This window comes from Lucilia sericata, unplaced genomic scaffold (genome assembly GCF_015586225.1).
Source record: "Lucilia sericata isolate MDLA Ls3-8-SP2 unplaced genomic scaffold, ASM1558622v1 Contig000585F_arrow, whole genome shotgun sequence".
In the NCBI taxonomy this organism is placed as follows: domain Eukaryota; kingdom Metazoa; phylum Arthropoda; class Insecta; order Diptera; family Calliphoridae; genus Lucilia; species Lucilia sericata.
Genome location: NW_023994592.1, coordinates 37,925 through 59,418, shown reverse-complemented (window position 1 = coordinate 59,418; position 21,494 = coordinate 37,925). Strand labels below are relative to the sequence as shown.

The window sequence follows — 21,494 nt, the reverse complement described above, 5'->3', positions numbered from 1 at the left end:
CTATAGTCTAGTCTATAGTCTAGTCTATAGTCTATCTATAGCCTAGTCTATAGTCTAGTCTATAGTCTAGTCTATAGTCTAGTCTATAGTCTAGTCTATAGTCTAGTCTATAGTCTAGTCTATAGTCTAGTCTATCTTCTATAGTCTAGTCTATAGTCTAGTCTATAGTCTAGTCTATAGTCCCTAGTCTATAGTCTAGTCTATAGTCTAGTCTATAGTCTAGTCTATAGTCTAGTCTATAGTCTAGTCTATAGTCTATAGTCTAGTCCTAGTCTATAGTCTAGTCTAGTCTATAGTCTAGTCTAGTCATAGTCTAGTCTTAGTCTATAGTCTAGTCTAGTCTAGTCTAGTCTAGTCTAGTCTAGTCTAGTCTAGGTCTATAGTCTAGTCTAGTCTAGTCTATAGTCTAGTCTAGTCTATAGTCTAGTCTAGTCTACGTCTATAGTCTAGTCTATAGTCTAGTCTATAGTCTAGTCTATAGTCTAGTATAGTCTATAGTCTAGTCTATAGTCTAGTCCTATAGTCCTAGTCTATAGTCTAGTCTATAGTCTAGTCTATAGTCTAGTCTATAGTCTAGTCTATAGTCTAGTCTATAGTCCTAGTCTATAGTCTAGTCTATAGTCTAGTCTATAGTCTAGTCTATAGTCTAGTCTATAGTCTAGTCTATAGTCTAGTCTATAGGTCTAGTCTATAGTCTAGTCTATAGTCTAGTCTATAGTCTAGTCTATAGTCTAGTCTATAGTCTAGTCTATAGTCTAGTCTATAGTCTAGTCTATAGTCTAGTCTATAGTCTAGTCTATAGTCTAGTCTATTGTCTAGTCTATAGTCTAGTCTATAGTCTAGTCTATAGTCTAGTCTATAGTCTAGTCTATGTCTAGTCTATAGTCTAGTCTATAGTCTAGTCTATAGTCTAGTCTATAGTCTAGTCTATAGTCTAGTCTATAGTCTAGTCTATGTCTAGTCTAGTCTAGTCTATAGTCTAGTCTATAGTCTAGTCCTATAGTCTAGTCATAGTCTAGTCTATAGTCTAGTCTATAGTCTAGTCTATAGTCCTAGTCTATAGTCTAGTCTATAGTCTAGTCTATAGTCTAGTCTATAGTCCTAGTCTATAGTCTAGTCTATAGTCTAGTCTATAGTCTATGTCTATAGTCTAGTCTATAGTCTAGTCGATAGTCGAGTCTATAGTATCGTCTAGTCTATAGTCTAGTCTATAGTCTAGTCTATAGTCTAGTCTATAGTCTAGTCTATGTCTAGTCTATAGTCTAGTCTATAGTCTAGTCTATAGTCTAGTCTATAGTCTAGTCTATAGTCTAGTCTATAGTCTAGTCTATAGTCTAGTCTATAGTCTAGTCTATAGTCTATTCTATAGTCTAGTCTATAGTCTAGTCTATAGTCTAGTCTATAGTCTAGTCTAGTCTAGTCTATAGTCTAGTCTAGTCTATAGTCTAGTCTAGTCTAGTCTAGTCTAGTCTATAGTCTAGTCTAGTCTAGTCTATAGTCTAGTCTAATCTAGTCTATAGTCTATAGTCGAGTCTACATTCTAGTCTATAGTCTAGTCTATAGTCTAGTCTATATTCTAGTCTATATTCTAGTCTATAGTCTAGTCTATAGTCTAGTCTAGTCTAGTCATATTCAAGTCTATATTCTAGTCTATAGTCTAGTCTATAGTCTGGTCTACAGTCCGTCTATAGTGTAGTCTATAGTCTAGTCTTTAATCTAGCCTATAGTGTTGTGGAAGGTCTAGTAGTCTACGATCTAGTTTGTAGTCCATAGTTATTGCAAAATTGCTCTTAATTAATTTTTTAAAATGTTAACTCTTTAAAAAAAAGAGTTAATTTTTGTTTATTTTTAACATTTCGCTCTCTTCTTAAGTTTGTTAATAAATATTAATAAAGAAACTCTCGAAAAGTGTTAATTAATAAATGGAATAGACTTGAATCACACACTTCTACTTAGTATAGGAGTACATATTATCAATTTTGAAATAATAACAATATTGTACTTTAATTTTGTAGTTTTTTTTTTTAATAATGATAAGAAAAAAATTTTATATATTTTTTTATTAAATTGAAGGTAAATAGCTAGTTAGAAAGACAAGCATGCTGTTGAATGATTGTTGTAATAATAATTTAATTAAAATAATAAAAACAATAACAATAAAGAAGAAAATGATTTAAAATATTAATTAAACAAAGGGAATTTAAAACGGAGAAGTTTTTTAGAAACAAAGAAATAAATAGAAATAGGAAAATTTTTACAAAAGTTTACGTGCTTCGCAAGATTCTAAGGTTTTGGAATTTAAGAAATTTATAAAAAAAAATTCTGTGAATTTTTTTTAAAATTTTGAGAAATTTAATAAACTTTTGAGGAATGTTAAAACAATTTTATTTTTTTTTAATTATTTAAAATAATTTTTAAGCCATTTATCATTTTAAATGAAAGAAAAAAGAATAAAATTATTAAGATTCTGTTGGGTATGCCTGCCCTTGGCCCTTCGCTGGCTGTCCCTCCATCAATAGAAAAATTTGTTTAATTATTTTTTTTTCTTTTTTATTCTATAGTCTAGTCTATAGTCTAGTCTATAGTCTAGCCTATAGTCTAGTCTATAGTCTAGTCCTATAGTCTAGTCTATAGTCTAGTCCTATAGTCTAGTCTATAGTCTAGTCTATAGTCTAGTCTATAGTCTAGTCTATAGTCTAGTCTATAGTCTAGTCTATAGCCTAGTCTATAGTCTAGTCTATAGTCTAGTCTATAGTCTAGTCTATAGTCTAGTCTATAGTCTAGTCTATAGTCTAGTCTATAGTCTAGTCTATAGTCTAGTCTATAGTCTAGTCTATAGTCCAGTCTATAGTCTAGTCTATAGTCTAGTCTATAGTCTAGTCTAGTGTCTATAGTCTATAGTCTAGTCTAGTCTATAGTCTAGTCTAGTCTATAGTCTAGTCTAGTCTATAGTCTAGTCTAGTCTAGTCTAGTCTAGTCTATAGTCTAGTCTAGTCTAGTCTAGTCTAGTCTAGTCTAGTCTATAGTCTAGTCTAGTCTAGTCTATAGTCTAGTCTAGTCTATAGTCTAGTCTAGTCTACTCTATAGTCTAGTCTATAGTCTAGTCTATAGTCTAGTCTATAGTCTAGTCTATAGTCTAGTCTATAGTCTAGTCTATAGTCTAGTCTATAGTCTAGTCTATAGTCTAGTCTATAGTCTAGTCTATAGTCTCTATAGTCTAGTCTATAGTCTAGTCTATAGTCTAGTCTATAGTCTAGTCTAGTCTAGTCTATAGTCTAGTCTATAGTCTAGTCTATAGTCTAGTCTATAGTCTAGTCTATAGTCTAGTCTAGTCTAGTCTATAGTCTAGTCTATAGTCTAGTCTATAGTCTAGTCTATAGTCTAGTCTATAGTCTAGTCTATAGTCTAGTCTATAGTCTAGTCTATAGTCTAGTCTATAGTCTAGTCTATAGTCTAGTCTATAGTCTAGTCTATAGTCTAGTCTATAGTCTAGTCTATAGTCTAGTCTATAGTCTAGTCTATAGTCTAGTCTATTGTCTAGTCTATAGTCTAGTCTAGTCTAGTCTCTATAGTCTAGTCTATAGTCTAGTCTATAGTCTAGTCTATAGTCTAGTCTATAGTCTAGTCTATAGTCTAGTCTAGTCTAGTCTATAGTCTAGTCTATAGTCTAGTCTATAGTCTAGTCTATAGTCTAGTCTATAGTCTAGTCTATAGTCTAGTCTATAGTCTAGTCTATAGTCTAGTCTATAGTCTAGTCTATAGTCTAGTCTATAGTCTAGTCTATAGTCTAGTCTATAGTCTAGTCTATAGTCTAGTCTATAGTCTAGTCTATAGTCTAGTCTATAGTCTAGTCTATAGTCTAGTCTATAGTCTAGTCTATAGTCTAGTCTATAGTCTAGTCTATAGTCTAGTCTATAGTCTAGTCTATAGTCTAGTCTATAGTCTATTCTATAGTCTAGTCTATAGTCTAGTCTATAGTCTAGTCTATAGTCTAGTCTAGTCTAGTCTATAGTCTAGTCTAGTCTATAGTCTAGTCTAGTCTAGTCTAGTCTAGTCTATAGTCTAGTCTAGTCTAGTCTATAGTCTAGTCTAATCTAGTCTAGTCTATAGTCGAGTCTACATTCTAGTCTATAGTCTAGTCTATAGTCTAGTCTATATTCTAGTCTATATTCTAGTCTATAGTCTAGTCTATAGTCTAGTCTATAGTCTAGTCTATATTCAAGTCTATATTCTAGTCTATAGTCTAGTCTATAGTCTGGTCTACAGTCCAGTCTATAGTGTAGTCTATAGTCTAGTCTTTAATCTAGCCTATAGTGTTGTGGAAGGTCTAGTAGTCTACGATCTAGTTTGTAGTCCATAGTTATTGCAAAAATTGCTCTTAATTAATTTTTTAAAATGTTAACTCTTTAAAAAAAAGAGTTAATTTTTGTTTATTTTTTAACATTTCGCTCTCTTCTTAAGTTTGTTAATAAATATTAATAAAGAAACTCTCGAAAAGTGTTAATTAATAAATGGAATAGACTTGAATCACACACTTCTACTTAGTATAGGAGTACATATTATCAATTTGAAATAATAACAATATTGTACTTTAATTTTGTAGTTTTTTTTTTAATAATGATAAGAAAAAAATTTTATATATTTTTTTTATTAAATTGAAGGTAAATAGCTAGTTAGAAAGACAAGCATGCTGTTGAATGATTGTTGTAATAATAATTTAATTAAAATAATAAAAACAATAACAATAAAGAAGAAAATGATTTAAAATATTAATTAAACAAAGGGAATTTAAAACGGAGAAGTTTTTTAGAAACAAAGAAATAAATAGAAATAGGAAAATTTTTACAAAAAGTTTACGTGCTTCGCAAGATTCTAAGGTTTTGGAATTAAGAATTTATAAAAAAAAATTCTGTGAATTTTTTAAAATTTTGAGAAATTTAATAAACTTTTGAGGAATGTTAAAACAATTTTATTTTTTTTTAATTATTTAAAATAATTTTTAAGCCATTTATCATTTTAAATGAAAGAAAAAAAGAATAAAATTATTAAGATTCTGTTGGGTATGCCTGCCCTTGGCCCTTCGCTGGCTGTCCCTCCATCAATAGAAAAATTTGTTTAATTATTTTTTTTTGGGGGGCTTCCATATGTTGTTGTGTGTTTGTTGTTGTTTTTGTTTCATTTATTTATTAATAATATTTTGAGTTGTTTTTGTTTTTTTTTTACATTTGAATTGGCAAATATTTATTTAAAATAGTATATGTTGCTGTTATTGATATTTTTGTTGTTGTTGTTGTTTTATATACTATTCATGTTGTGTTTTTGTTTGTGTTTTTTCTTCTCTTCATACGTTATAATATTGCTAATGAATTGGCAAACAACTTGAGCAATAAATGTGTACAAAAAAAGTGTGAGATATTTAAAAAGGGAAAAGGGGGCAATTAAGACGAACTAAAGGGAACACTATAGTAATCATAACTACTAAAAAACTCATATTAAAAGACTTCAAGGAGCAAGTAAAACTGAACAAAGTCTAGGAAATATTACACCAACCTGTTGCACAATAACTATTTTTATCGAATACTGACAAACTGAGAAAATTGTTTCTAACGTTACATTCTAAATGCTGAATTTAATATACTACTCTGCTTTATACTATTTATGCTTTCCAGACATTATAAAACAAAATTATAAACGCCACTAGAAGCTTTTTTTGCAAGTTTTTTTATTTATTTTTAATGTTTTATTTTACAACTTCGTTGGTATTTCATTTATATTATGCTTAGAATAATATTTTTGTTTGCTATGACTGATTTGTATACCCTACAATAGGTAAATTTGAGCCAAAATACACTTTTTCTAAATTCACAAAATGTTATCCAAAAATCCCAGAAAGTGAAATATCTTTAAATCAATAAAAATAAGTTTTTAAGAACAAAAAAGAATAAAATCTGTACTTCAGTTTTAATCAAGTTTTAGTTCTGTTCTAGTTCTGTTCTAGTTCTGTTCTAGTTCTGTTCTAGTTCTGTTCTAGTTCTGTTCTAGTTCTGTTCTAGTTCTGTTCTAGTTCTGTTTCTAGTTCTGTTCTAGTTCTGTTCTAGTTCTGTTCTAGTTCTCTTCTAGTTCTGTTCTAGTTCTGTTTTAGTTCTGTTCTAGTTCGGTTTTAGTTCTGTTTTTGTTCTGTTTTAGTTCTGTTTTAGTTCTGTTCTAGTTCTGTCCTAGACAAGGAAAAAAGCTTTTACATAGCTTTTTTACTAGAACGAGCTTTTGCGTTAGTTCTGTTCTAGTTCTGTTCTGTTCTAGTTCTGTTCTTTCTAGTTCTGTTCTAGTTCTGTTCTAGTTCTGTTCTAGTTCTGTTCTAGTTCTAGTTCTGTTCTAGTTCTGTTCTAGTTCTGTTCTAGTTCTGTTCTAGTTCTGTTCTAGTTCTGTTCTAGTTCTGTTCTAGTTCTGTTCTAGTTCTGTTCTAGTTCTGTTCTAGTTCTGTTCTAGTTCTGTTCTAGTTCTGTTCTAGTTCTGTTCTAGTTCTGTTCTAGTTCTGTTCTAGTTCTGTTCTAGTTCTGTTCTAGTTCTGTTCTAGTTCTGTTCTAGTTCTGTTCTAGTTCTGTTCTAGTTCTGTTCTAGTTCTGTTCTAGTTCTGTTCTAGTTCTGTTCTAGTTCTGTTATAGTTCTGTTCTAGTTCTGTTCTAGTTCTGTTCTAGTTTCTAGTTCTGTTCTAGTTCTGTTCTAGTTCTGTTCTAGTTCTGTTCTAGTTCTAGTTCTGTTCTAGTTCTGTTCTAGTTCTGTTCTAGTTCTGTTCTAGTTTGTTCTAGTTCTGTTCTAGTTCTGTTCTAGTGCTGTTCTAGTTCTGTTCTAGTTCTGTTTCTAGTTTCTGTTCTAGTTCTGTTCTAGTTCTGCTCTAGTTCTGTCTAGTTCTGTTCTAGTTCTGTTCTAGTTCTGTTCTAGTTCTGTTCAAGTTCTGTTCTAGTTCTGTTCTAGTTCTGTTCTAGTTCGTTCTAGTTCTGTTCTAGTTCTGTTCTATTGTTCTAGTTCTGTTCTAGTTCTGTTCTAGTTCTGTTCTAGTTCTGTTCTAGTTCTGTTCTAGTTCTGTTCTAGTTCTGTTCTAGTTCTGTTCTAGTTCTGTTCTAGTTCTGTTCTAGTTCTGTTCTAGTTCTGTTCTAGTTCTGTTCTAGTTCTGTTCTAGTTCTGTTCTAGTTCTTTCTGTTCTGTTCTAGTTCTGTTCTAGTTCTGTTCTAGTTCTGTTCTAGTTCTGTTCTAGTTCTAGTTCTAGTTCTGTTCTAGTTCTGTTCTAGTTCTGTTCTAGCTTACTGTTCTAGTTTCTGTTCTAGTCTGTTCTAGTCTGTTCTAGTTCTGTTCTAGTTCTGTTCTAGTTCTGTTCTAGTCTGTTCTAGTTCTGTTCTAGTTCTGTTCTAGTTCTGTTATAGTCTGTTCTAGTTCTGTTCTAGTTCTGTTCTAGTTCTGTTCTAGTTCTGTTCTAGTTTCTGTTTCTAGTTCTGTTCTAGTTCTGTTCTAGTTCTGTTCTAGTTCTGTTCTAGTTCTGTTCTAGTTCTGTTCTAGTCTGTTCTAGTTCTGTTCTAGTTCTGTTCTAGTTCCTGTTCTAGTTATGTTCTAGTTCTGTTCTAGTCCTGTTCTAGTTCTGTTCTAGTTTGTTCTAGTTTTGTTCTAGTTCTGTTCCAGTTCTGTTCTAGTTCTGTACTAGTTCTGTTGAAGTTATGTTTTAGTTCGGTTTTAGTTCTGTTTTAGTTCTCTTTTAGTTCTGTTCTAGTTCTGTTCTAGACAAGGAAAAAAGCTTTTACATAAAAAAGCTTTTTTACCAAGAACGAGCTTTTAGCGTTAGAAAGAAGAGTATTTAATTATTCGTTTTTAACTGATTTTAGTTAAAGTTATATTTTTAATTTTTTTTATTATTTTTCTATCAGTTAAATATTCAAATAGCTGACAAATTTATAACTTTTTGCTATAAAGCATTTTGAAAAGCTCAGCTGTAAACGTTCCGTTGTTAAGAATTGTATGGAATACAAAATGCATTTACTAGTTTGTTCGTTCATTCTCTAATACGGGGAGTTTGAAACGTTCTAGTTCTAGTTCTGTTCTAGTTCTGTTCTAGTTCTGTTCTAGCTCTGTTCTAGTTCTGTTCTAGTTCTGTTCTAGTTCTGTTCTAGTTCTGTTCTAGTTCTGTTCTAGTTCTGTTCTAGTTCTGTTCTAGTTCTGTTCTAGTTCTGTTCTAGTTCTGTTCTAGTTCTGTTCTAGTTCTGTTCTAGTTCTGTTCTAGTTCTGTTCTAGTTCTGTTCTAGTTCTGTTCTAGTTCTGTTCTAGTTCTGTTCTAGTTCTGTTCTAGTTCTGTTCTAGTTCTGTTCTAGTTCTGTTCTAGTTCTGTTCTAGTCCTGTTCTAGTTATGTTCTAGTTATGTTCTAGTCCTGTTCTAGTCCTGTTCTAGTTCTGTTCTAGTTTTGTTCTAGTTCTGTTCCAGTTCTGTTCTAGTTCTGTACTAGTTCTGTTGAAGTTATGTTTTAGTTCGGTTTTAGTTCTGTTTTAGTTCTCTTTTAGTTCTGTTCTAGTTCTGTTCTAGACAAGGAAAAAAGCTTTTACATAAAAAAGCTTTTTTACCAAGAACGAGCTTTTAGCGTTAGAAAGAAGAGTATTTAATTATTCGTTTTTAACTGATTTTAGTTAAAGTTATATTTTAATTTTTTTTATTATTTTTCTATCAGTTAAATATTCAAATAGCTGACAAATTTATAACTTTTGCTATAAAGCATTTTGAAAAGCTCAGCTGTAAACGTTCCGTTGTTAAGAATTGTATGGAATACAAAATGCATTTACTAGTTTGTTCGTTCATTCTCTAATACGGGGAGTTTGAAACGTGACAGAATTTTTTGATTTGTCATTTACGAACACATTGGGAAAGATGGACGGGTGGATAGATGGATGGATTGGACAAGTATACAGAAAGTAGACACACACACATACATTAACAATTGTGTAGAGAATTTCAAGTTTATTGTTGAGCTTTAAATAAAAATACATTTTTAATTGTTAAGTAAATAAAATTTTATTATATTAAACAGTTAAACAGCTAAATTAGCAAATAAACATAAGTTTTAGTAAAAAGGTGAAAAAATTTGGATTCCAAAAAAAAAAGTTTCAATAAATGAATTTTAAAACATGTTCTTCTTCTGAAATTTCTTGAGAATGTACAGAATTCTATAAATTTTGTAATAATTTGTTTAAACTAAAGCTTTTTTAGAATTATTTTCTATTAAAAACAGACTTCCTCTAGTCAATTTTTAAGGCAAATTTAGTTCATGTCTAAGTTGTCTAATGAACATCAATCATATTTTATAACCGTTTTTATTAATTTCTAATAATTTTATGGTGATTTTTGTATAAATTTCTTTTTGATCATTTAACCATTTGGGTTTTTAAATAATTGTTTAATAACACATTAAAGACTTTATAACAAAAGTGGGGAAGTATGTGTATTTTATTCAAACGCCCTTTTAAATGTTTAATAATTTCCTGCATTTCAGACAACAACAAACAAACTGCAGTTAAGTGGGTTTTACCTTAAAAGGGGGGACAATAACGACGACCAACGGTGGTTTTCTTTAAAAAACTAATAAATTAAAAATTCTTAAATTATTCCAATAAAAGAACACAATTGAGTCTAAAGAATGTCATTTAAATGTTAAATATTTCTCTATGAACTTAACTCACCACCCTCGTTTACTGTTAAATAAACAATTTATTTTATTCCAAATAGAAATTCTTTAAATTATCAATGCTAATTTAAAACAGTTCAATGCTACAGTTTTTTTATCTTATTTTATATTTTTTTTTTTTTTTTTTTTTTTTTTTTTTTTTGACTTAAAAATATCACAACTTGTTCCACAAGAATTTAAAATATTTAAATTTCTATTGATTTTTTTCTCAAAAAAAAAAACAATATTTTAAAATTCCTTTTGCAAAATAATAAAAAATTAAATATTCTTTAAAAACGTGATCGTTTACATATATTAAAACAAAAAAAATAATTTTTAAAAAATTTAACAACAATTAAAAGCACGCACATTTCTCAAAATATTTATTTATCCCAAAAAAAAAAAAACAGCAGCCCATATATTTTGACAGTTGACAGCTGTCATATGTTTTAGTGTTTTAGTTAAATTAGTGATCTATTAATAACAACAACAATTTCCAGAAGCAAAATAAAAAAAACTAAACAAAAAAGTAAATAAATATTACATGTTAAACAGCTCTTAAAAGGGTTTCCTCTCCCTTTTAAAACAACACTAAAGAGAGTACCAAAACAAAGAGCAAACTCTTTTTTAATTCCAATAGCTAATTAAGCGTTTTTTAAAAGATAAAAACATTTTTCTTAAGATTTAAAAATTTATTTAAAATAAAAACATTCAAAAACTTTTTGGGAATTAAACAAAGTTCGGGTATTTCCCAAGAACAGAACTAGAACTGAACTAGAACTTGGACCAGAACAGAACTAGAGCAGAACTAGAACAGAACTAGAACTGAACTAGAAATTGAACCAGAACAGAACTAGAACTGAACTAGAACTGAACTAGAACTGAACTAGAACTGAACTAGAATTGAACTAGAACTGAACTAGAACTGAACTAGAACTGAACTAGAACTGAACTAGAACTGAACTAGAACAGAACTAGAACAGAACTAGAACAGAACTAGAACAGAACTAGAACAGAACAGAACTAGAACAGAACAGAACTAGAACAGAACAGAACAGAACAGAACAGAACAGAACAGAACAGAACAGAACAGAACAGAACTAGAACAGAACAGAACTAGAACAGAACTAGAACAGAACTAGAACAGAACTAGAACAGAACTAGACAGAACTAGAACAGAACTTGGACAGAACTAGAACAGAACTAGAACAGAACTAGAACAGAACTAGAACAGAACTAGAACAGAACTAGAACAGAACTAGAACAGAACTAGAACAGAACTAGAACAGAACTAGAACAGAACTAGAACAGAACTAGAACAGAACTAGAACAGAACTAGAACAGAACTAGAACAGAACTAGAACAGAACTAGGACAGAACTAGAACAGAACTAGGACAGAACTAGGACAGAACTAGAACAGAACTAGAACAGAACTAGAACAGAACTAGAACAGAACTAGAACAGAACTAGAACAGAACTAGAACAGAACTAAAACAGAACTAGAACAGAACTAGAACAAAACTAGAACAGAACTAGAACAGAACTAGAACAGAACTAGAACAGAACTAGAACAGAACTAGAACAGAACTAGAACAGAACTAGAACAGAACTAGAACAGAACTAGAACAGAACTAGAACTAGAACAGAACTAGAACAGAACTAGAACAGAACTAGAACAGAACTAGAACAGAACTAGAACAGAACTAGAACAGAACTAGAACAGAACTAGAACAGAACTAGAACAGAACTAGAACAGAACTAGAACAGAACTAGAACAGAACTAGAACAGAACTAGAACAGAACTAGAACAGAACTAGAACAGAACTAGAACAGAACTAGAACAGAACTAGAACAGAACTAGAACAGAACTAGAACAGAACTAGAACAGAACTAGAACAGAACTAGAACAGAACTAGAACAGAACTAGAACAGAACTAGAACAGAACTAGAACAGAACTAGAACAGAACTAGAACAGAACTAGAACAGAACTAGAACAAAACTAGAACTGAACTAGAACTGACTAGAACTGAACTAGAACTGAACTAGAACTGAACTGAACTAGAACTGAACTAGAACTGAACTAGAACTGAACTAGAACTACACTAGAACTGAACGAGAACTGAACTAGAACTGAACTAGAATTGATTTAGAACAGAACTGAACGAGAACTGAACTAGAATTGATTTAGAACAGAACTGAACTAGAACTGAACTAGAACTGAACTGAACTAGAACTGATCTAGAACTGAACTAGAACTGAACTAGAACTGAACTAGAACTGAACTAGAACTGAACTAGAACTGAACTAGAACTGAACTAGAACTGAACTAGAACAGAACTAGTACTGAACTCATCTAGAACTGAACTAGAACTGAACTAGAACTGAACTAGAACTGAACTAGAACTGAACTAGAACTGAACTAGAACTGAACTAGAACTGAACTAGAACTGAACTAGAACTGAACTAGAACTGAACTAGAACTGAACTAGAACTGAACTAGAACTGAACTAGAACTGAACTAGAACTGAACTAGAACTGAACTAGAACTGAACTAGAACTGAACTAGAACTGAACTAGAACTGAACTAGAACTGAACTAGAACTGAACTAGAACTGAACTAGAACTGAACTAGAACTGAACTAGAACTGAACTAGAACTGAACTAGAACTGAACTAGAACTGAACTAGAACTGAACTAGAACTGAACTAGAACTGAACTAGAACTGAACTAGAACTGAACTAGAACTGAACTAGAACTGAACTAGAACTGAACTAGAACTGAACTAGAACTGAACTAGAACTGAACTAGAACTGAACTAGAACTGAGCTAGAACCCAACTAGTACTAAACTAGAACTGAACTAGAACTGAACTAGAACTGAAACTAGAACTGAACTAAAACTGAACTAAAACTGAACTAAAACTGAACTAGAACTGAACTAGAACTGAACTAGAACTGAACTAGAACTGAACTAGAACTGAACTAGAACTGAACTAGAACTGAACTAGAACTGAACTAGAACTGAACTAGAACTGAACTAGAACTGAACTGAACTGAACTGAACTGAACGGAACTGAGCTAGAACTAAACTAGAACTGAACTAGAACTGAACTAGAACTGAACTAGAACTGAACTAGAACTGAACTAGAACTGAACTAGAACTGAACTAGAACTGAACTAGAACTGAACTAGAACTGAACTAGAACTAGAACTGAACTAGAACTGAACTAGAACTAGAACTGAGCTGGAACCGAACTAGTACTGAACTAGAACTGAACTAGAACTGAACTAGAACTGAACTAAAACTGAACTAAAACTGAACTAGAACTGAACTAAACTAGAACTGAACTAGAACTGAACTAGAACTGAACTAAACTAGAACTGAACTAGAACTAGAACAGAACTAGAACAGAACTAGAACTGAATTAGAATTGTACGGGAACTATATTTTTATAATTTAACTACATAGTTGTTAACACTGTTTTCTTTACTCACTTGGTGAAGACAATGTTGTTTTTGTTGTATTTGTTTTTTTTTTATTAAGGAAACAAAAGCAACAAGTTTTTTTTTTTTGTTTGTTTACTCTTTTTTCTTTCTTTCGTTAAGGTTCTCTCACACTTTTAATTTTGTTTACAACTTTGCACTCTTTTACTTTGTTTTTTTTTACGATCTCACTTTTTGTTATTGCTTTTTACTGTTGGACTTTTTGCTTTGCTTATTCTTGCTTTTTCTTATAATTTTTTCATATTTTCATATTATTGAAATATTTTGACAACTTTTGTTGTTGTTGTTGTTGTAGCTGTTATATTATTTTGTTTATACACTGCTGTATAATAAATGCTTTATATATTTTTGCTGTTGTTGTTGTTGTTGGTTTTCATACATTTGGCAATAATTGCTTTAATTATTTCTTTCAATATTTATTTTATTAATTAACACACTTGATTTAAATAATATATAACAATAACTATTTGTTAAAAACACCACTTTTTTTTTGAGAAATAATTATTTAACCTCAACTTTAATAGAACACATTTTGTAAGGTTTTGGATGATTTCTTGGGGAGAAAAAAAACACTTGTTTAAGTAAAACTTTTTTTTAATTTTTAGCAAATAATTGAAAATTTTTCTTCCTTTTGTGGTTTATTTACATTTGTAGGGTTTTATTTTTTTTTTTAATATTTATTTAAACTGCGCACGCAAAAACTATTTTTTTATTAAATTTTGTTTTACTTTTTTTCGATCGTTGCAAAACTAAACTCTCCGTTTAAAAAAAAAATCACTTTTACGTACCGTAGTCGGTGTTTAACTGTTTCAGCATTGCGCAAATAACCAGTGTGAGACGATGGCGTTGTTAAAGCAGGCACCACACAACATGTGCTGCTAACAGTTCCCCTCAATTGTCTCCTTCATTAATGAAAATAACAAACAAACACACAAACCCCACAAGAAACAAATAGAAAACACACACACACACACACCAAGTGTATTTGTTTAGGCATGACAAACGCAAAACATTAATAAAAATAACAACAAAACCCATACAAATTTGATCTTAATATTAATTAAGAGTAGAGATTAATCATTTGTGTTTATGAAAAGAGAATATTTCTCCTTTTCATTGCTTTAGAAAGAGAGTTTATTTCTTCATGTGTGAATTTAGTCACCTGTTTTTTTTTCTCCAATATTTAAATTTTGCGTTTTGTTTGCTGTTTTAAATATTACAGACCTCGCATTCATATTGTTGGTTGTCTAGGTCTGATAAGAAGGCATCTAACACTGGGTGGGTTTAATTTGGTTAAACTTTTAGTTATGGATTTAGGATTTTCCCCAAAAAAAGTTTAAAAGACAACTTTAATTTCCTGCTAATCTTAATAAAAATAAGGAATTTTTCCCAAAAAAATTAAAAATTTTTAAAATTTCCCTTTTTTGGGATTTTGTTTAAAAAATTTTTGGAATTTAAAAATGTTTTCCAGAAATTATGTTTATTTTGTTACAAAAACAACATTTTTATAAAAATGTCCCTTAAATAATAAAAAATTTCCCTTTTAGGGATTTTTGTTAAACATTTTGGGAATATAAAAATTGTTTCATAAAATTTCAAGAGATAATGTGTTTTAGTACAAAAACAATATTTTTAGTAAAATTTCCCTTAAATTTTATAAATTTCCCCTAAATTTTACGAATTTCCCTTTTTGGGATTTTTGTTAAAAACTTTGGGAATTTGAGAATTTTCACTAAAATTTCGAAAAAATTATTTAACTTGCATTTACTGATCTACTTTTATGAAAATTTCCCTAAAATTTTTTAAAATTTCCCTTTTTGGAATTATAAAAAATTTATACAAATTCCCTAACTTAAGTATTTTTCTTCCAAAATAACATTTTTATAAAAATTTCCCTTAAATTATAGAAATTTCGCTTTTTGGGATTTTTGTTAAAAATTTAGGAAATTTTAAGAATTTTACACAAATTCCAAAATTTTTCCTGCAAAATATAATTTTTGTTTATATTTTGTTACAAAAACAACACTTTTATAAAAATTTCCCTTAAATTTTCAAAATTTCCTTTAAATTTTCAAAATTTCCCTTTTAGGGATTTTTGTTAAACATTTTTCCACAAATATCAAGAAATCATGTGTTTCAGTAAAAAAATTAAATTTTTAGTAAAATTTCTCCTAAATTTTAGAAATTTCCCCCAAATTTTATAAATTTTCCTTTTTGGGATTTTTTTTTTTAAATTTAGGATTTTTAAAAAAATTCTACACAAATTTCAAGAAACTATGTATTTTGTTACAAAAATAATATTTTTCTAAAAATTTCTCCCAAATTTAAGAAATTTCCCTTTCTGGGATTTTTGTCAAACATTTTGGGAATTCAAGGGATTTGCGCAAAATTTCCTAATTTACATTATTTTGACAAGAAATAACAATTTTATAAAGTTTTATTTAAATTAATACACAATTTTTTCAAAATTTCCCTTTCTGGGATTTTAATTAAACATTTTGGGAATTCTGGGGATTTGCACAAAATTCATATATTTGCTTTACTTTCATTGAGAAATAACATTTTTTTCACTTTTCTTTAAATTTAACACAATTTTTTCGAAATTTCCCTTTCTGGGTTTATATCAGAATATTTTGGGAATTTGGGGGATTTGCACCAAATTTACATAATTTGCTTTATTTTGTAATGAAATAACATATTTATTAAGTTTTCTTTAAATTTAATGCAATCTCTCAAAATTTCCCTTTCTGGGATTTTTAATTAACAATTTGGGAATTCAGTGGATTTGCTCAAAATTCACATATTTGCTTTATTTTCATTGAGAAATAACATTTAAATTCACTTTTCTTTAAATTTAACACAATTTTTCAAATTTTTCCTTTCTGGGATTTTAGTTAAACAATTTGGGAATTCAGGGGATTTGCACAAAACTTACATAATTTACTTTATTTTGCCATGAAATGACATCTTTATTAAGTTTTCTTAAAATTCAACACAATTTTTCCAAATTTCCCTTTCTGGGATTTTTCTAAAACATTTGGGAATTTGGGGCTTTGCACAAAATTTACATAATTTGCTTTATTTCGTCAAAAAAATAACATCTTTTAAGTTTTCTTTCAATTTAACACAATTTTCAAAATATCCCTTTCTGGGATTGTTGTGAAATATTTTGGGAATTCGGTGGATTTCTTTTAATTTAACTCTATTTCTCAAAATGTCCCTTTTTGGGATTTTTATGAAACATTTTGGGAATTTGGGGGATTTGCTTAAAATTTACATAATTTGTTTTTTTTTTTTTTTTTTTGTCAAGAAATAACATTTTCATTACATTTTTTTTAAATTTTACACAATTTTTCGAAATTTCCCTTTCTGGGATTTTCTTTTAACATTTTGGGAATTCAAGGGATTTGCACAAAATTTACTAATTTACTTTATTTAGACAAAAAATAACATTTTTATTAAAGTTTCTTTAAATTTAACACAATTTTTTCAAATTTCCCTTTCCGGGATTTTTCTAAAACATTTGGGAATTTGAGGGATTTAAACAAAATTTAAAGTTTTGCTTAATTTTTATTTAAAAACAACATTATTACTAAATTTTCTATAAATTTAACCCAATTTCTTTAAATTTCCCTTTCTGGGATTTTTATGAAACATTTTGGGAATTTAGGGGATTTACTTAAAATTTATTAATTTACTACTTAAATTACTCAAGAAATAACATTTTCTTTTATTTTTCATAACATGTTACCCATTTTTTCGAAATTTCCCTTTCTGGGATTTTAACAAAAGATTTTGGGAATTCCGGCGATCTATGCAAAATTTATAGATTTTGTTTATTTTGATTAGAAATGTTGTCGTTATTATGTTTAAGTTAAATTTTTCAAAATTTCCCTTTCTGGGATTTTGGTTAAACATTTTGGGAATTCTGGGGATTTAGGGAGAATTTACAGATTGGGTTTGTTTTACATGAAAATAGAATTTTGCATTCATTTTTAGTGAAATTTTACTAATTTTATAGCATTTTTAAAAAATCTCAATTTTTGGAGATTTTTAAAAATTTTTTTAGGTATTCAAGGGATTGTTGTTATTAAGAAATTAAAGAAGTTTTTAAGCGGTTTTCAAGAATTTTAGGGGAAATATGGAGGATTTTGTTGAAGAATTAAATTGTTTTGAAATTAGTTTTAAAAATTATGTAAGTTTTGTGACTTTTTGAAAATATTTTTTAATGATTTATGTTTATTTTTGGAATTATTTAAACAATAATTATTACAAAAACTATTAATCTTTTGCTTAAACATTAAAGAAAAGAAATCGTTAGATAAAAAAAAACGTACATTTGACGTGTATTAAGCAATCAAAATGAAAACAATATCTTTAACAAAAATGACTTAAGTAAATGGCAAGTTACAAGATGCTAAACGATGAAAAAAGTAAATTTAAATAAATAAACAATTTATATTATAAAGCAATGTAAAATGAGTTTAAGTAAATAAATGAAATTAAATCAATATTAAGAAAGTAATAAAAAGACTAGGGTTTCAATTTTAAAGTTTTAATGGATTTTTTTTTTTTACAAAATTTTATTAAGGAATTATTCCTTTCAACTTTAGCCAGTTTTATTAATTTGACTTTGAACTTGTTTTGTTTGTTAAAAAAAAACATTTGTCTTTTAAATTAATTTTAATTTTTACATTGAACTTCAGTTATATCAGTTGCAAATTATTATTTTTTACAACCAACAAAACAGGTAATATATATTTTTAATTAGACACCTAAGCCTCCTTTAACAACTTTAATAAAAAAGCTTTATATGTATAAAGTTTTAGAACAAAATTTACTTTAGTTTCTTTAGGTTAAGGTGTAACTGCTAAACAACAACAACTACCTACAGCTATATAAAGAAAATAAAACAGAAATTTTGCAAAAAAATATTTAAAAATAAGATGTATTTAAAAAAAAAAACCTGCTTGTGGTGACCACACGAGTTTCCCACAGATGATTCATAAAGACGACGACTACGTTTATTAGGAACTTAAAAACAACAACTCTAGAAGTTTGTTTTGTTATTGCTTTTAATTAGCAAAATTTCAAAGTTCAACTGAGCAGCCTAAAGAGTATAAAGAAATAAGCTAAATAAATAAACACAATGAAAGCGTTAAGCGACAAAAATTAGTAAAAAAAAATACAAGAAATGGAAAAAGTCACTTTCTGGGATTTTAAAACAAGATTTGGGGATTTTGCACTAGAAATACCAAATATAAAGGATTTCTCTTAAATTTAATAAAATTTCCCATTCTGGGATTTTTGTTAAATATTTTGGGAATTCCAGGGATTTAAACAAAATTATTAAATTTTGTTTTATTTTGTCAAGAGATAAGAATTTTATTAATTTTTCTTTAAATTTAACACAATTTTTCGAAATTTTTCTCTCTGGGATTTTTGTTAAACATTTTGGGAATTCAAGGGATTTACACAAAATTTACTAATTTCCTTAATTTTGTCAACAAATAACATATTTAGTGCAAAAATTAACACAATTTTTCGAAATTTCCCTTTCTTGAGCAATTCTATAAATTTTTCTTTAAATTTCTCACAATTGTTCAAAATTTCCCTTTATGGGAATTTTATGGAACAATTTGGGAATTCAGGGGATTTAATAAAATTTACTAAATTTGCTTTATTTTGTCAAGAAATATCATATTTAGTAATTTTTTGCTAAAATTAACACAATTTTTCAAAATTTCCCTTTTCTGGGATTTTTGTTAAACATTTTGGGAATTCTAGGGATTTACACAAAACTAACAATATTTGCTTTATTATGTCAAGAAATAAGAATTCCATCATTTTTCTTTAAATTTAAAACAATTTTTCGAAATTTTCCTTTCTGGGATTTTTGTTACACATTTTGGGAATTCAAGGTATTTACACAAAACTGACAAATTTTGCTTTATTTTGTCAATAAATAACAAAAAATTTAAATTTTATTAATTTTTGTTAAACATTTTGGGAATTCAAGGGATTTTACAAAATTGACAGTTTTACTTTATTTTCATTTAGAAACAACATTTTTAATAAGTTTTCTTTAAATTTAACAAGAATTTACGAAATTTCCCTTTTTGAGATTTTTATTAAACATTTTGGGAATTCAAGAGATTTACATAAAATTGACAAATTTTGCGTTATTTTGTAAAGAAATAACCATTATATTCATTTTTCTTTAAATTTAACACAATTTTTCGAAATTTTCCTTTCTGGGATTTTAAAAAAACTTTTAAGGAATTCACGGGATTTGAGTAAAACTCAAAAACTGACTTAATTTTATATAAGAAATACATTGTTAATGAAGTTCTCTTAAAAGTTAGGTATTATAAGTTTTTGGGATTTTGGAAAACTTTTTGGGAATTCGCAGGATTAAGGTAAAACTAACAAAGTTCCTCTATTTTGCTCAAGAATTTTAATTTTGAGTAAAATTTCTTTAAAATAACATGATTTTAACTTCTGGGATTTTTGAAATACTTTTTGGGAACTCACGGTATTTTACAAAAACTCAATTATTTCTCTTATTATGTTATAGAAATATGATTTTTATTGATATATCCTTAAAACTACAGAAAATTACTTTCCTAGGAATTTAAGAAAACTTTTTGGGAATTCGAAATTTAAATAAAACTCCTAAATTTCCTCGAATTTGTTAAAAAAAACTATAATTTTCATTGAAATCTTTTAAAACTTTCATTAATTTTCATTTCTGGGATTTTAAAAAACTTTTTAGGAATTCATGGGATTTGAGTAAAACTCAAAAATTCACTTAATTTTATATAAGAATTACATTGTTAACGAAGTTATCTTAAAATTTAGGTATTTTAAGTTTCTGGGGGTTTTTAGAAAACTTTTTAGGAATCCAAGGGATTTAACTAAAACTCACAGATTTTCTCTATTTTGTTCAAAAATTGTAATTTTGAGAAAAATTCCGTTAAAATTACATGATATTATTTTCTGGGATTTTAGGAAACTTTTTGGGAATTCACGGTATTTGAGTAAAATTCATAAAATTTACTTTTTTTTGTGTAAAAACTTGATTTTTCACTAAAATTTGTTAAAAATTTTATAAATTTGATATTCTAGGATTTTAGAAAATCATTATGGGAATTCGCGGGATTTGAGTAAAACTCGCAAATTTTCTATTTTTTATGTAACAAATATGATTTTTCATTAAAATTTGTTTCAAATTTAAGAAATTTCACTTTCTGGAATTTTAGAAAACATATTGGGAATTCACGGGATTTGTGTAAAACTCAAAAATTCACTTAAATTTATATAAGAATTACATTGTTAATGAAATACTCTTGAAATTTAGGTATTTTAGGTTTCTGGGATTTGTGAAAAACTTTTTGGGAATTCACGGGATTTGAAGAAAATGTATAGATTAAGGCGGGATTAAGATTAAACTCACAAATTTCCTCTATTTTGTTAAAATAATTCACAATTTTTGTTTTTTTATTGTTATTTATTATTAATACTTGACAAATTAATAACAGATTTTATTTTAATTTTATACATAGATTCAGACTAATCTGGTGTCTGTTATCTGCTGCCACAATTTATTGCGTTTTTCACTGACGTCGGGAGTTTCTATATCATGAAAACTTTTTTTACGCCATTCCTCAAAGGCCGGTTGGGTTTGAGACTTCAAGCTTTGCAGGGTATTTAGCAGAGATGATAAAAAGCCAGGAAAACCCTGCGAGGAGGGGATAGCTGCATTATCAGCGGCTTTTGCTGCAGTTAGGCACGAAATTGTTATGATTAAAACCAAGAAAATATGTTTAGTTGAAGACATTTTATAAAATTTTTGACAAAAAAAATAGTTTTAAACAAAATTTGCTGCTAAACACGCTGAAAAGAGGGTATACACTGCTTAGTAGATAATTTAGGCTTTATGACAATTATAAGCAAAAAAATTAAAAAAAAAAAAAAACAAAACAATTATTATTTAAAAGATTAGATTAAATGGATTTTTATGAGTAATTTTTATAATTTACAACAAAAGCCTAAAAGTAGGCTTTAGATTTTAATTAACTTGTATCAAGAATAAAATTTTTTGTTATTTGTTTTAAAAAACGCCTAAAAATAGGATTTTTTTATTTGGTTGTTAACTTAATTATCTTTTTGAAAAGATTTTTTATCTTAAATTCTTTAAATTAAAAAAAAAAATAAAATCTTGTTGTTTTTGTAACACACCCTTTAACATGTTAAAACAAATTTATCATTTATTTAAAAACAAATAATAACAA

At 28.3% G+C, this 21,494-nt stretch overlaps 1 protein-coding gene across 1 annotated transcript in view; it reads right to left on the bottom strand.

Annotated features, from left to right (window-relative positions):
• Positions 1-13,250, bottom strand: part of LOC119606440 (bromodomain-containing protein DDB_G0270170-like) — a 44,930-nt gene extending 31,680 nt beyond the window's left edge. Inside the window, exon 1 of the mRNA XM_037959954.1 lies at positions 13,192-13,250. The gene's annotated coding sequence lies outside the window, so the exon portion shown is untranslated. The remainder of the gene's footprint in view (positions 1-13,191) is intronic.
• Between the last annotated feature and the right edge of the window lie 8,244 nt (positions 13,251-21,494).